The following is a 16817-nucleotide window of genomic DNA, read 5'->3' on the forward strand; positions in this document are numbered from 1 at the left end:
ACACACACACACACACACACACACACACACACACACACACACACACACACCACACAGACTAATAATTTCTATTGCTTTAAAAAGAAGTCCAAGTGCAGGGATTGGTGTCAACTTGTTTAAACTTAATGCATTGGATTACCCTAAGTATTCTCTTCCCTGCGTTGGCTTCTTAAAGGAAATTAGTTTCAAAAGGACATTTAGGAGAAAAAGAAAAGTAAACAAGCAAACAAAACCCCCAAACTATGCCCTGATATTTCCAAGTGTAAAGTTCAGGTCTTATCTTTATAGATCTGGAGGGGGCTGACAGGGGAGGGAGGCTGCACTCCCTGCTCTGGGCATGCCCCACACCAAGCTTCACAGTGTTGGTTTATGTCAAACTGCCATTTTCCATCCGAAGGGTAAACAGCAGGGAGGCTCTCTCGACGCCTATAGTAACAGGCACGCAGTTCCTGTTACCGTTCCAGATGAAGCCATCTCTCAAAGACAAAACTTACTGTCTTTTCACTGAATAGTCATTTCCCATTTCCTGCCACCGACAGGATATGCTATGCCATAAATAATAACTCATATAATCATAAGAAACATGATACGAAGTACTGAACGGCACAAATTGAACAGTGCCCATACACCCTATCTGAAACTAATCTTTATAAACAAGATGCGAGACAGAGAGGTGTGACCAATTTAATTAGGACACAGAGTAATCACAGTTTTATGCAGCAGTGGATTTAACGGACCTCAAAATGCTTCTCCCAGTGAGGAACCATGATGCAAATAGGTGTGTGAATTGTTACAGTGATATATATAAAGGCTTTTCAAAGCTGTGATGATTTATTAACTGGTGCTAACATTCACAGAATACATTAATTGAGCCTAAACTCTTCCTGTAGATAAGGGGGGACTGAGGCTTAACAAGGAAAGATATGAAATATCAATTTCCTGGGTGAATGGGGTTATGTTTTTTAATGTTTCCTTACAATGAAATTCGTGTTGCTGAGTTTTATAACGTAAACAGAAAAACTGAAAACAAACCAAATCTATCTGAGTATGGCAACAAATTACTTTGTAAAGCCTCATCTAAAATTTTTTTTTTAAAAAAAGTGCTATTAAGAAAATTTTAGCTAGCCAAAGTGGCACACACCTCTAATGATATCACTCAAGAGGAAGAGACAAGAGGATCATGAGTTTCACCAGACTAGGATACATAATGAGATGTTGCCTCAAAATTAATTAATTAATTAAAAAATAATAAAATGGACTTCTTTACTCCACTTCCTTTCCTTTGGACACTCAGCTAATACTGACTTTCAAAAACCAAAGCTAGAAAATACATAAAACCAAGACTACATAGTAATAGAAACTGATTGCATCCAAACTCAATATTGAGACACAAATTAATGGCATAATTTATATCGTTGTGAAGTTAATGTAAAGCGTCAGAGGCTTAAAAATTCTTAGCAATTATTTTTGTTCAAGCAAAATGTAAAATGGACAAATTAATCTTTCAGCACAGGGGTGATTTTTAGTGTTCTAAAGCTTCTCACAGCTGTAGCACCAAACTGGGAAATAATCAAGCAAAATTAGACTCCACGGGGGATCTTGGTCTCCATTGTCAGCAGTTTGCGCATTCAAAAGCAAAAGGTTCAGTTTCCACTCCACTGCAGGCAGAATCTCTCTGTCATTGGTGTAAGGGTCATGTCCATCCAGAACAACACTCCCACTGCCCTCTTCCCTACCTCCAACTCTTACACCCTTTGTGCCCCTCTTCACTGTTCCCCAAGCCTTAGAACGGGTGATATAGATGCTTTGAGATATCTCATTTCAGACCCAGAATTCCAAAATTACTTATTTTCTTCATTTTGATCAGCTTTGAGTCTCTGCATTAATCACAACCAACTGCAAATGAACCCACTGCAGGCATGGTTACCTGTACAAGAGCTGCACCCAAACCCAACACCATTTCTTCATGTGTGTGGGAGGCCTTCATGGGGCTCCCTCCACAGCTGCTGAGGGATTGCATGAAGGTAGTGGTCACTGGGGGAGAGAGGTGTCATTCTCTGCAATGGTTAGCAACTGATTCATTGCCTGTGTTCCATGAAATAAATCCAGACTTATGCTCAAGAAAGCAACTTTAATTAAACTCAGTAGAACGAACACACACACACACACACACACACACACACACACACAGGTGTTGGGGACAAGAAAGTGAAAGTATGAGGGAGCCTCACTGGAAGAAATGCATCAGTGGGAGAGAGAGAATTAGTGAGGGAGAAAGAGTATGTATGGAGAGATGACAAAAGTTTATTATATACCTGCATGAAATTATTCATGCATTAATGATAAAAGCTAATAAACTTTATCACTCTATAAATAGAACTAATTATTAATCTTTTAAAATAGATGTAGTGAGATAGCTCAGTGCTTGATAACTCTGGATTTTCTTCCAGAGAATTGTAGTTCAGTTTCTAGCACCTAGAACGAGTGGTCACAACCATCTGTAACTCAAGTCCCAGGGGGTCTGCTGCCTTCTTTTGGCATCCTTGTGTGCCAGGCATACACACGGTACACAGACATACATGCAGACTGAACCCTACAAATGTTAGACAAATAATTTTTAAAAATTAACGCAGCAGGGTGCAGTAGTGCATGTCTGTAATCCCAGTACTTGGGAAGGCAGAGGCAGGTGGATCTCTGTGAATTTGAGGCTAGCCTAGTCTACAAAGTGAGTCTAGGACAGCCAAGGCCACACAGAGAAACCCTGTCTCAAAAATAAAAAATAAAAAAATTAACACAAAGTTTCTGTCATTAAGAACCTCATTACACCAGGAAGAGAGAGTTCCTGGGGCACAAAATCTTGGTTAACTCATTCTTTTTTAAATGAAGTAAGATTGAAAAGGTCCATTGCTAGTAATCAGGTTTAACTTTACAGAGAATAATCATTTTTATGGTATTTCCAGATTTAAAGAGTTCGGTCAGCAGCCAACTGGGTGGTGGTGGCACACACTTAATTCCAGCACTCAGGAGGCAGAGGCAGGCAGATCTCTGTGAGTTTCAGGCCAGCCTTCTCTACAGAGTGAGTTCCAGGACAGCCAGGGCCACACAGAGAAAGCATGTCTCTAAAACCAAACCAAACCAAGACAAAAAAGAGCTCAGCAGTCTTTAAACATCACTTCACCAATCTTTATCAATGATATTTGAGTATTTGCAGCAATATATTAACCTCTGACTATTTTCTAAAATGAGACTATGAGCTGCTCTCCACAGGAGCTAATTTATGTCTAAGAATATAAAGTCAGAGAATAGTTGTTACAGGAGACATATGCACCCACCGTGGAAAGACAAACATGGCTGTGTCCTTAAATTCTCCCATCCCCAAACAGCCATTATTAACTTGCTGCATTTTTGAAAGTCACACTTCTGAAGGAGGTGTTGCACTTAACCTCCTTCCTTCTAGGAGTGGGGAATTGCGCAAAGAAAGGTGATCTAGCCAATTAAGCTTTTGTCTTTGCTACCATATGGGCTTTCTGGGTCATCGTGCCTGGAGTAGTCTTGAGTTGAGAACATCTGGCATTCATTTCCCTAACTACTGAGCATGTTCATTATAAAATGTCGCCTTGATGAGTCGGTTGCTTGTAGCATTTGTCCTTGCAGATACACCACACTTTCAGCTATGCATATTCCTCTTCTACATCTTCACATTCAGCAGTGCTGATTGTACAGCTCCAAAATGCAAGTTGAGCCTAACGCGTACCAATAGGACATCAGGGGCATCTACATTTATCTTCAGAAGTCTCACTGTAAATCCGTGTTTGCTGCCTAAGGAAAACTAAATTAACTCTTTCTGCTTTTTTATCAAATATGTGCACAACAAAACACTATCCTTTTCCCTCAATGTTTTCTGTTTGTGTAAATTTCACTTTTTTTTTTGAAACTATACTCTGTTTGACAGTTTTAAATATCTCAAATACACCAGCCTTCTTGAGCATTCTTGTGTTTCTTCTTTACAGTCAGAAGGGTAAGAGCTCTAAGCCTACTTGAGAGTAGTACCTTGAACCCCAGAGGAGTTCCCTGCTTCTGTAGGACTCTTCCTGTGAACTCTAAAGCAATGCTCTTGAGCAACATCAACTAACCTCTCAGTTTTCTAGAGGCACCTGGGTTCTCCATGTAGAGACTGCAAACCTCCTTCTCATCCATAAGACTGTACCAGTTCAATAGCAAATTGTTTCCCTGCTTGGACCAAACACGGGACAGGTGTGCCGTTTAGTCACCTCACTGGTGGAAAACAGACAAGAAGCAATGGAGGAAGTCAGCTTGCACTTGCTGTTTTGGTGGTAGCTCGCTCCTGAGGAAGAGAATTCTTTCTCTTTGTTCCTAGGGAAGAGAATTCTTTCTCTTCTTATTTTGTTACCCTCTCATTCTGTAGTTTATAGTTTCTTTCGGTTTCGAAGAGTAATGCAGTTGTTTGCTTGTTTGTTTGTTTGTTTGTTTTTGTACTGTTATTGGTAGGTCCCTGATACATGAATTTCTTTATAGATAAAACTATAAATTAATTACCAATAATGACAGATGTTGAATCTAAAAATCCAGAGTGATATTAAGGTGTTGAGATGACACATGTTTTCTTACCTGCTATATACTTTAGTTGCAAATGTCATCTAACTTAGCATCTCAAATATAATTGGGTCTTATGTGGCTCAACATTAAAACAGTAGCAGAAGCAGCAATAAGGGACTCTTGTAAGGCCAACCCTGTGTGATACTTCTATGAATATGTAAAAAGCCAATACATTAGTTTCAAAATTTTAAGAGAATATGAAAGTTTACAAACATTGTAGAACTATAGTACACACTGATGAAGAGATCAGTTTTTTATAATTAAAGATCCCACAAACCTCCAAACAATGTACATGTAACAGAACATGTACTCCTTTGAAACTGCTGTAGTACCATCCACATGTGGGCGATGTGGCTAAGGAAAAGACTCAAGAGTCCTGCTGCCAACACACTTGACAGAATTCAGAGGGAGGTTGATGTTTTTTAAAGAAACAGTTAGTAGAAAAATGCCTGCTATGGGAGAACATTAGAAAGGCTAAGATGATGGAATCAGTGTATAGTACATAGGCAGAGTGATGACAATCTTAGATGACACTAAGTAAAAAATATAAGTGAGAAAAGAAACTAATTCAAACTCGGATGTGCTGATAGAAAAGACAGAAGGAATGGCATACACTAAGGCTATGAGGAGAAGACATACTTGGAGTCTTCACTGTTCTTTCACTTTGTGTTCTGTTGTTGTGATAAAACACTGACCCCAAACAATTTGGGACTGGGTCACACCTCATCACTGAAGGATTTCAGGACAAAGGAACATGAGCAGATTCTGAAGTAGAAATCACAGAGGAAGTTTGCTTACAGGTTTGCTCCCAGCTTCACATTCAGGTCCTTACTGTTTTATATACCTCAGGCATGCCATTGTAGGGAAGAGACTATCTATAGGGACCTATGTAGGAAAGGACTGTCCACAGTCTCCTATAGAGGGAAGGGAGTCTTTAGTGAGCTATGCATGGAAGACGCTGTCTACAGTCACCTATGCAGGGAAGGGACTGTCTGCCGCCACGTATGGACAGAAAGAACTGTCTACAGTAGGCCGGACCCTTGAACATCAATTAGGAATAATCAAGACAATACCTAACATATATTTGTGAGCCAATATGATGAAGGGAATTCCTCACTTGGGGTCTTCTCTTTCCAAGTGTGTCAAAGCTGACAACAAAGATTAGCCACCACAACTGCAAAGAAGTCTGTGTAGTTGACATGGTATATTTTCAGTAAGATTCATCTAAATTCTCTTCCTCTGGCTTCTGTAGATTCATACTGAAAAATACATGGAATATGTTGAGACTCCTGAATGCATGTTCTCATCGTGCTGAACTTAATCTGATAAGATACATGTATATTGCAATCAGTGTGACCCTGATTATTAGAAATGTCATTCCTTCCAAGACCTTAGCAAGGGTCTTCGGTTTCCTCCTTTTAAACACAGCATTCCCTATTAGAAGCGAAGTAGTGTGTTTTTAGGCTGTGCTGGGTTATGCTAATAGGACACTCTCTCTATGAAGGTTGTTAAGTTTGATATGTGCTTGACAGAGAGAGTGTTCATTTACGAATGTTTGCATAGCACCACGCACTATGCTAACCAGCATCATCCAGCTTAATCTCTGATTCATGTTCACTGAGGAGAAAACTAAGGCATGGTGAACTTAAATGACATGACTAAAGTTACAGGAATTTGGGAGTGAACTTTTAGAAAAAGGAGTCCCAGTCCCATCAGAGGCCAGTTTACAGAAAGTCAGGTGGGACAAACCTCTGCATGTAACTGATATTTCTGCTATTCAAACGCAGGCTTTTCTGTTTTTCAGTCATTGGTGCTGCAATTTCTAACAGTCATGAAGCACCATAATGACTTCCAAATTAGTAATTTCATCTTTGTTAAGTTTGGTGTGTGTGTGTGTGTGTGTGTGTGTGTGTGTGTGTGTGTGTGTGAAATGTACTTACCATCTTCATTGTTTTCCAAATTTCACCTTGCCAAAAGGCATAACGAATGTACAACAGAGGATCCAACAAAAAAGATAATTTTACATTCATTAATACAGTACCATTTTGCAGATTTGGCTGTGAATCTGAAATTTTCTTTGGAGTATCTCAAAACTGTGACACAGAATTTCATCACCTATCTACAATACAAAGTAGATAGTAGAATGGGAGAACAATGGAAGTCAAGAAACCCAGTGTTTAAATGTTTTTCTCTTCTCCAGAAATGAATGTAACTTTGGCAAGCTGGTCTTCAGAAGCCTCAGTGGCAGCCAGCCTGCCTTGAATGGGCAAGAATTCAAAATCATTAGGGTAGCCTTTCAGTTCAACAGGAAGCATTGCTACCTGTTAGCACAGAAGCTGAAATTATTATAAATTTTAATGGTGGGCTTCAAGTTCAGAAACATAACCTCTGGTGTATCAGTGAGAGTGTTTCATAGATGATTAATTTAGGGGTAAGATGGATCCTGTGAGTAGCACCTTCTCACTCTCTCTCCCTCCTCCTTCCATTTGCTCAGAAAGGAGAGCTCCCTTTTCTGTCTACTCCAACTCAACAAGTTGCATCCGGACTGAGCTGTCCTCTTCCCTGTGACCTGGCAAGGCAGTCCCTCCAGGGGGAAGTGAAAAAAGCTGGCAAGTGAGTCTGTGTCTTATGCAGTCCCCACTTCCCTTACTAGGGAACCCACATGAGGCCTAAGCTGACCATCTGCCACGTCTTTGTAGGGGCGTAGATCCAGTTCATGCATGGTCCTTGGTTGATGCTTCAGTCTCATCAAGCTGGGGGGCCAGAAGGGCTTGATGAGACTGAAGCATCAACCATTCTGTTGGTCTTCTTGTGGAGCTCCTGTCACTCCCGGTCCTTTTCTCTTTCCTCCCAGTTTTTTACAAGACTCCCTATACATTGCCTAGTGTTTGGCTGTGACTCTCAGCATCTGTTTTGAGGCACTGCTGGGAAGAGTTCCTCAGAGCTCCTGTCTGCAATCTGAGCAGAGTATCATTCATAGTGTCTTGGGTTGGCACTCTATCATAGGGATGGAAAATCTTTGGTTGGGCCAGGCATTGGTTGGACATTCCTTCAATCTCTGCTCTATCTTTTTATCCCTTCACATCTTGTAGGCAGGGTAAATTTTGGATCAAAGTTTTTGTGAGTGGGTTGGAGTTCCCCTCCCTCTGCTGGGAGACTAGTCTAGTGAGAGGTTCAATCCTAAACTTGCCAATGACTCAGAGCACACCCAAAGCAACTCAGGTTAAGGTTCCCCTCTGTCAGGTGAGTGGCTAGAAGGAATGTGCTGGGTGATTTTCTTATCGATGGTTCAAAACACACTGTAAATGTCTTGCTGTAGAACATTTACTGACTGTCATGCCAAGGCAATGGCCCCCCCATTCCTACAGAGCTGGACCTTAATTCACCGCAGAAAGTGTGCCTACCCATATAAAATCTAACAAGATGGAGTGTTTGAAAAGCTCAAGTCAGAACTGAGAGTTGTGTACTCGAGGAGTTGAGATGAAAATGAGATTAAGGACAGCCGGATGGAGAGCCTGGGCCTCGTCTCAAAACAACATCAACACCACCACCACCAAAATATCTAACAACCTGAACAGAAAGGCATGAAAGTACTATGTAGGAAGAGGCAGAACAGCTGTGGGAGGGCCAAGGGGAAACATAAGAGGTTCAGAGTCATGAATATGACCCAGTACATAATACACATGCAGAAAAATGTCATAAAACTATTAGTTTGTATAATTAGTAAATGTGAATGAAAAAATAAAAGCATGAAGCCTGTACAAGGAGAAAATAGTTTCTCAAGTAATTTTGAATGCGTAATATATACAGCCATACATTTACATTTATGTATGTATACATATCCATACACTTATTTTATAGTGAGCCCTAATGCTCAAGCACACTAAATACATGTTTTACCATTGAATCAAATCCCTAGGTCCTATGAATTAAATTTACTGGACAAATACAAAATTCTGGAATATCTTTATGGGCTCTCTATCAGTTAATAACAGTCAGAAGAAGGGATAGTATGTGGACCAGCAAGGCTTTTTCTTATGCTGCAAATCAATCAAACATACTAATCTTGAGTCTTTTCATCCAAGGTGAGCTCTCCCATTGTTACTACTGCATAGCTTAATGCATAGGCTGTGGTCCCAAGGAGTTCAACCTATCTAACATTTCTTTGGCATATACTCAAGCCATATTGCAAACCAGCAAGAGATGAAGAGACACAAATAGACAAATGACCTGAACAGAGAATCTGTCAAAGAAATCAACATCTCAGGCACCTAGGGAAATTAGCCATCTTGCTAACTTAAACAAACTACCATTTTCCTAGTAAGTAATACTCTTTGTTGGGAAAGCACAATGAAGAGAGGACACAATTACACTGATACCCTGCACCTTGCCGTTGGCTAGACAAACTTTGGGAAATTCAAGTTCTTTTTCTTTAGACATGTATCAGTATAATCATACTTTTGAACCCCAGGTTAACAACATTCCAAAGTTACAGTTTACCTACTTCGACTATTAGAAAACCTTAAAAACAATTACAAAGACTCAAGAGGATAAGGGCCAATATTTATGAGAACACCAATACAGAAGACTAAAACATCTACATAATAACTACATGTAAACACCGTCACATTTTATATGTGAAAATATTAAAGCTACGATAAAAGGAATAAGAAGTAAGGTTGCATTTTAAAAGATGATAATGTTAACAATTCTGCACATGAAAATAAAAAGCTCTTCCTACTGATATTAAGCCTAAAAACAACCTTAATTTATTTTCCCCATTATCAGCTCACGAAGCCTGGGTCTGGCACTTGCTAGGCAAATGGTCTACCATTGACCTACATCCCAATACTTTTAAGTAATATTTTACTTGACATTGGTGATCTCTAAGTTACACAGGTTAACCTTGAATTCATTATGAACTCAAATCCATCCCTGAACTCAGTCTATTGTACCACCTGGCCTTAAATCTGAGAATCCTCCTATTTTAGCCATCCCGGTAGCTGAGGTTACCAGCCTGCATCCTCATGCCAATCCTGAACACAGTTTTGATTCGGCTAAGATGGTATGTGCATATATATTTTCTTTAAATTGTTGGTTTAACCTTAACAATGTTTTGTGTGTAATGAAAAGAGTAATGAGCAAGTCTCCTCAAAGATCTTTTGTTCACTTTGAGATCAGAGTAACAAAGCAAAAGTTGATGTGGGGATTGTGTCAAGTAAGGAATTAGATTCGAAAGAGAGAACTTAAACATAAAACGTCAACATTCTAAAATACTATATTTTCTCATTAAAATATATAAACTAATTATTAAGTTTCTATTGAAAAAGTACTGGATTTTTCTTATATGAACTGTAAGGCAATTTGGCAGTACCGGGTGAGGAATTTAAACAGTTGGAATGACTCAGTAATTACTTAATACATTGCTAATACACTGCTCTAGAATTTTGACCTTCTAGAAAGATGTGACTTTGGTTCTGAGGGATTTTAATATTAAAAATAGGCTACTGGATCAGGGAATTGGTTAGAAAAACACTACAGTGTGGTGCATTCTGTAATAAGGAGCCGCAGAGCACCCTAGTGACCCAATAGAGTTAATTCATCCCTTAAGCAGCTTAGCTACCTTTGGGAGATGATTTAAGGAGAGACAATCTGGGTCACATAAATCTAGGTATATTAAAAGGCTCCAAATTTAAGATTAGTCAGCAAGAAGTGTGCCATGAGTATGTTATACTCATGTTAGAAAATCCAGGGTAGGTTTTGCTGTTTTATGAAACACAGGATATATACAGTCGGTCAAAATAACTCATGTGTTATTTTTGTCTCACAAATGAGAAAATATTCAAATCACAGAAATAATTGCTGTTTTTATTTTTATTTTTATTTTTCATCTTTTTTTTTGTAAGTCGGTGCCTCAGTTTCTCCTCACTCTGACAAGAGAGACTCAGGCGAGAGGAGATTTGTTCTGGTTCACCGGTCAAGACTGCTGTGCATCCCTGGGGTGGGGGTGGCGTGGGGACCGTGAAGGCAGGGTAAAGGGAGCTAGGGGCTGGAGGGGGTGAGCACTGCAGTGCGGTGCTGCAGGAGTTCAAAGCATCTGGCTGCAAAGCATGCACCATGCATGCATGCCACTGCTCAGGTCCCTGTCCTCAAACTGGGGGTGGTGCCACCTGTGTGTGTGTGTGTGTGTGTGTGTGTGTGTGTGTGTGTGTGTGTTCACCTCAATTATCAGAACCAAAACAACTGTCCACTAGCACCACCAGAGGCCCGAATCCCAGGTATCTTTCAATTCTGTCAAGTTTCCTGTCAATACTAACCATCACCCTGAATGAGAGGACTTGTTCTGTCTTTCTCTGTTGCTCTGTCATTTTAGTCTACTGAAGAGATTTTAGATTTTGTTGGTGAGCTGAGAATCACACCGTCAGGCCATGGGATATCGTCTTCATTTCATTTCCTGTTGCTGTGATAAAATATTTTGACAAGAGCAATCTGAAGGAGAAAGGGTTTATTTGGTTCACATTTCCAGGTTACAGTTGATCTCTCCAGGGAGCTCCAAGCAACAGGAACTCAAAACAGATAGTTACACTGCAGCCACAGGCAAGAGCAGGCAGCACGGAATGAAAGCGTGTAGGTGCCACCTTGCTCCCTTGCTTCCATTTGGTTCAGGGTTCATCCCATAAAATGGTACCAGCCACACTCAGGGTGGGCCTTGCGTGTGGACCCAATTAATAAAATCCCTCTCAAGCATACCCACAGGCCAATCCAATCTACACCCTTCCTCACCGAAACTCTCCCAACCCCAGTCCACCCTAGCTTCTATCCATTTGACAGATAAACCATCCCAGATAGCTTGTAGAGTTTTGCTTAAATTGGTTGACAAGATAAAAAGACATTAATGTCGCATTCCACCACATAACTTCAGTCCCTTTTGAGTTATCCTTTTTGTGCTTTTCATGAGGAACGCAGCCAAACAGTGTTGCTGCATAACGTTCAGAGAGGAGCCTACGATCAGTGGATCCTATCCACCTGGTGCCCACAAGAATTACAGGTAAAGCCCCCAATGAATGAATGCCACTTGGAAATTCTATTTAAGGACCTACTTCTGTCTCTCTTTTTTGTTAGCACAACAGTCACCAATACAGTACTGTTCCTCCACACCCAAGTTCCATAATCAATTAAATCATATTAGAACGCCCTGTCTACTGTGTAGGGGAGGCAGGCCTTTCTGCTTGTTACTGTTGGCAACAGAGCCAATGGAGAGTGGTTTGGAGTATAATTTCCCCAGCTGGACCTGTATCTGCAGATTTGCTCTTAGCAATTAGTACCAACAACTCCATTGATCTTAAGTCTTTCTACTTTTGGAAAAACCAGCTCTTATTCTTCAGACTGGATCCTGGGGGTATTTTCAAGCAAGACATCCAACCACAGAGGAAGGGTATTACAGTTTTCTTTATGTGGGGGTAAATGTGCCAATTAACATAAAATTTGAATTGCATGAAGAAAATTTATATTTTTTTTCAAGAATAAGGGCCCAAGTTGGTATGTTATTTTCTCTATCTTTATTTTGTAGTTAAATGTTTTAAAATATTGCAATGTAGCCCAGTGCTGTGGCACACGCCTGTAATCCCAGCACTCAGGAGGCAGAGGCAGGTGCATCGCTGTGTGGTAGAGGCCAGCCTGGTCTACCAAGTAAGTCTAGGACAGCCAAGGCTACACAGAGAAACCCTGTCTCAAAAAAAAAGAAAAAAACAAACAAAAACAAAAAACAAAACAACAAAAAAGTTACAATGCTTCTTTCTCTAAACCTAATCTAAAAAATCTATTTTCTTATTTATTTTAGAAAGCTCTAGAAAGAGAGCTTTGTGCAAAGAAAGCATCTGAGTTCTTCTAGTTGGTTTATAATACTCAAAAATTTCAACAAACTCAGGTCTCTTTCTCCCTTTTGTGTGTGTGTTGTGTGTGTGTGTGTGTGTGTGTGTGTGTGTGTGTGTGTGTGCCTGTGCACATGTACACACATCTTGTGCAGGTGCCTGTAGAGGCCAGAGGTTGATGTCAAGTGTCCAATTACACCTCATCCTATTTTTTTTTTTTTTTTGAGACAATGTCTCTCACTGGAGCTCACTGCTTCAGCTGGACTGACCGGCCAGTAAGCCCCCAGGGCTCACTGCTCTCTGTCTCTGGTACTGGGGCAGATGTGAGCACACCCAGATTTTCGTGTGGCCACTGGGGATGAGAGCTCAGGTCCTCAGGCTTGCACAGCAAGCATTTTACCCATTCAGCTCATAATCTCAGCCCTGAAACTTTGATTATTATTATTTTTTTTTACCAAAAACAAAGGCAAAATTAAAATGTTGCCTGCTGTTTGCTTTGACATCCAAAAATACTTTTAAACAGAATAAGGAAAACTATTGATTTTTGAGTTAGCAGTTTCAACCATATTGAATCCTACCTTAAAATATTTTTAAAATTAAAAGTTTCTTCCTAAACAACAACAACAAAAAAGTTTCTTCCTCCTTACGACTTCCTACACTCTGCCCAAAGATTGGCCCTGAGTCTGAGCATCTGCTTTGATCCCCTGAAAGGTGAATATCTATTGTAAGCTACCATTCCTCTCTTTTACTGCTTCTCATGTCTATTCTGTTTGCCATTCTGAATGAGATTTAAGCATCCTCCCTAGAGTCCTCTTTGTTTTTTTAGCTTCTTTAGGTCTGTAGATGGCTATCCTATATTATATGGCTAATGTCCACTTATGAGTGAGTATATACTGTTTGTGTCTTTCTGTTTCTGGGATATCTCACTCAAAATGATCTCTTCTAGTTCCATCCATTTACCTGCAAATTTCATGATTTCCTTGTTTTTAATAGCTGAGCAGTATTCCATTGTGTAAATGTACCACAATTTCGGTATCCATTTCTCCATTGAGGGACATCTGGGTGGGAATAGAGGGACATGGAGGGGACAGGAGCTCCACAAGGAAACCAACAAAACTAAAAGATCTGAGCCTAGGGGGTCCTACAGAGACTGAGGCACTAACCAAGGACTATGCATGGAGCAAGGACCTAGACCTCTTGCTCAGATGTGGCCAATTGGCAGCTCGGTCTCCAGGTGGATCTCAGAGTGAGGGGAGCAGGGGCTGCCTCTATCATGAACTCAGTTGACTGCTCTCTGATCACTCACCCCTGATGATGCAGCCTTGCCAGGCCACGGAGGAGGATGATCCAGGCAGTCCTGGTAAGATTTAACAAGCTATGGGCAGATGGCAATAGTGGAAAACTCCCTCTTTCAGGGGACTAGGGGAAGAGGATGAGAGGAAGAGAAAGGGAGGGTGGGACTGGGGAAGTTGAGGGAAGGAACTTCAATCAGGATATATAATGACTAAATTGTGAAGAAAAAATTAAAATAAAAAAATTAAAATTTTCTTATGAACTTTGAGGATATAAAATAGGCTAAAATAGGCCAATCACAGAAGGATAAATACAGCTTGGAGGTGGTAGCGCATGCCATTAATCCTAGCACGCAGGAGGCAGAGGCAGGTGGATATTTGTGAGTTTGAGGCCAGCCTGATCTACAAAGTATGTTCAGACACCTAAGGCTACACAGAGAAGCCTGTCTTGAAAAACCAAGAAAAATAAAAAAAAATTAAAACAAATAAAAAGATAAATGCAGTGTAAGACCATGTTATACAAATGGACAATGAAATAGAATGCTGGTTGCCTGGGTCTGCTGGGCCATTCAGAGGGAATAGAAATTTAGTGCTTCATGGGACAGAAGATCAGGTGGGGAAAAAAAAGCTTGGAGATGTGTGGAACTGATAGCTATACAACCATGTGAACATATTTAATGCCATCCAATTGTACACTATAAAATGGTTAAAAAACATATGGGGTCTGAGCGTGTAACTCAGAAATACAGTGTTTGTTTAGAATGTGAGAGGCCCTGAGTTTTGTCCCCAGCATCACGCACACAGATTAAGTAAGAATAGTAAATGAGTGGTTTGTGTACACACACAATCATGATTTTTAAAAATAAAATAAAAACTCAGTAAAAAGTTGCTGGTATCCAAACTTCACTAAACATGATCATCATAGAGAATGCAGTTCTATCAAGCTAGCTAATGGCGGCTGCCTAACAAAATCCAGGGCTTCTCAGTGCGCTGGGCTTGTCCATCGCTCCAGGACCCACTTCAGAGAAGGCATTGTAACCACTCAAATTGGTTCTGGGGCCTGGGAGCAGAAAGGATCAAGAAAAGCCTGTTTTCATGTTTATGCTGCAGCTCACAATGAACAAATTAGCCTAGCTCCAGACCCTGTGCTGGGGACAGGCAGACACCGCTACCAGGATACCGCAGGTCTGACAGTTAATGGATTTATATACCTAAATGAAGCAGTCAAATATAGAGAAACACACACTGGATGTGATGTCAAATTATAACACTGAGAGAATTTCACATTGTGTGAGTGTTTTAGGTTACAAATTATTTCTGCAGTAAAACATCTAATTAACGCTCATTCAGAATTAAATGTTGACACATCACCACATACACAGTCCTTAGCAGAGTGTAATAATTCGAAGAGAACAATGATATATTTCAATACTGCACTCAGGCCTAGGGAGTTTACTATGCTAACAGGTTGGGTGTTCTTTGGTGCTAGTCCATGTGACTGGCCCTCTCAAGTTTCCTCGTCTCCAGGCCTGACACTCTCTATTTGAGTTCCTAATTAGACAATCTTCCTAAATACAGGATGTGTTACAACCAAAGCTTGATGCTCCTCATTAAAACAAAGACAATGACCTTTCCAAAGAGCCCAAGGAAGAAGTTCAAAGACCTTTCACATTGATGATGTTCCCAGATCCAGGTAGATAAGAAAAGAAACACTGGGGTAAAGGAGGGATCATTAACGTTCCTGCTGACAAGTGTGATTTTTCAGAATCCTCAGTAAGAGTCTGTTTCCAAAGTGACATCTGCAGTGAATTCCAGATTTCAGTGAGGCTCTTACAGAAAGCGTAGTATGTTTACTGCTATAACAATATCATAGGGGGGCTGGAGAGATGGCTCAACTGTTAAGAAGACTTGTTGCTCTTGCAGAAGACCTGGGTTCTGGCTGCCGTGGGTACCAGACATGTTTATGGTACACACACATACATATAGGCAAAACATGTGTGTGTGTGTGTGTGTGTGTGTGTGTGTGTGTAAACATATATACACCTAGGAATGGGTAAGTGCATGGACTTGTGAACTAACAGAAACAGGAAAAAAAAGTCTTTTCAATAAATGTGCCCCTCCCTTTTTTGAGTTTAAATGGCCTGATATTTTCCCGATGCATAGGTCTGAAGACTTGAGCGAAAAGGTAAACAAGACCTATGAGAAGAATTAAAGAATGATTAACCTAAAGAAGGACTCCATCCCTGGGGCCACACCAAGGTTATCTTAATATCAATGCAAGCATCTTTCTCCGTATGGCATTCAGGCCAAAGAAGCTGAAGTCATAGAACAAAATAGGACAGAATGAAATGCTTCCAAATACTCAGCCCCCAATCACTTTTGGTCTCTGTACCAGTGAGATTTTGGCTATCGTAACAGCTACCTAAGACAAACTCATCTTAAAAAGATAAAGGTTTATTTGGGCTTATAGGTTTGGAAGTTTCACCTAAAAATACCGGTATATTTCATTGCCTGTGGTGGCAGGGTCCATCAACATAGGGAGGATCACAGCAGTGCCAGTAAGCAAAACTAAAATAGAATGAACCTTAGCACCCTATAATTCCCATGTGACCCCACCTCTTAAACCCTTCATCTCCATGCCAATCCAGAAACCAAGTCTTTAGTACACTGGCCTTTAGGGCCATTCCATAGCAAAATTGAAGCAATCTTTAATCTTTTTATTCTAATTTTTATCCTGCTGAATCTTGAAGAAAAGTCTGTTAGCTATTTATTACTATTTTATTGTAAGTGTGTGAGTGCGTACATATGTGGTATATGCATGTATATAGGTATATTTACCTGTGTTGGGACCTGTAGAGACAGGTTGATATCAGGTGTTTTTCTCAATTAATTTTTTGATACAGAGTTTCTCAGTGAGTCTGGAGCTCACCATGTCAACTAAACCGGCTGGCCAGCAAGCCCCACAGTTCCACCTGTCTTTGCCTCCCAGTACCGGCGTGACAAGTGCGTGCACCACATCTGGCTTTTGCATGGGTGA

At 40.4% G+C, this 16817-nt stretch overlaps 1 protein-coding gene across 5 annotated transcripts in view; it reads right to left on the reverse strand.

Annotated features, from left to right (window-relative positions):
* Cacnb2 (calcium voltage-gated channel auxiliary subunit beta 2) overlaps positions 1–16817 on the reverse strand; it is a 376658-nt gene that overhangs the window by 115699 nt on the left and 244142 nt on the right. The window lies entirely within an intron of this gene.

Source organism: Psammomys obesus, unplaced genomic scaffold (genome assembly GCF_907164565.1).
Source record: "Psammomys obesus unplaced genomic scaffold, mPsaObe1.curated_primary_1811, whole genome shotgun sequence".
Lineage (NCBI taxonomy): Eukaryota > Metazoa > Chordata > Mammalia > Rodentia > Muridae > Psammomys > Psammomys obesus.